We start from the raw sequence: 426 nt of genomic DNA, 5'->3' as shown, positions 1-426 counted from the left end.
CCCCTTTATAATATATATATGTTTGAGTAGGGATTAAATATAAAAAAAAATTTAATTAAAATTTTAAAATAATATTATAATTAAAGAAAAAAAATTAATTATAATTAAAAAAATAAATAACATAACTAAAAGCGTATGTGATTAAAGAAAAAAAATTAATTATAATTAAAAAATAAATAACATAACTAAAAGTGTATGTGATATGAGATGCCATAGAATTCTCCAAAAAGAAAACATAACCGCAACTCACCCTTTATGTTTGTTATTGGAAATTGGATTGGATTTGACCCGATTCATTACCAATGAAGCCTTGATATGGGTTATTAATAATTCACATGATTTATAAATAAGATAATTAAGATATTATCTTTTGGGAGGTATTTGAGTTGTGGGAAATTATAACTCCACCTCTATCAACAGACAATC

The sequence above is a fragment of the Camellia sinensis genome, chromosome 11, assembly GCF_055761805.1.
Source record: "Camellia sinensis isolate YWXY chromosome 11, ASM5576180v1, whole genome shotgun sequence".
Classification (NCBI taxonomy): domain Eukaryota; kingdom Viridiplantae; phylum Streptophyta; class Magnoliopsida; order Ericales; family Theaceae; genus Camellia; species Camellia sinensis.
This window is presented reverse-complemented; position numbering follows the sequence as displayed.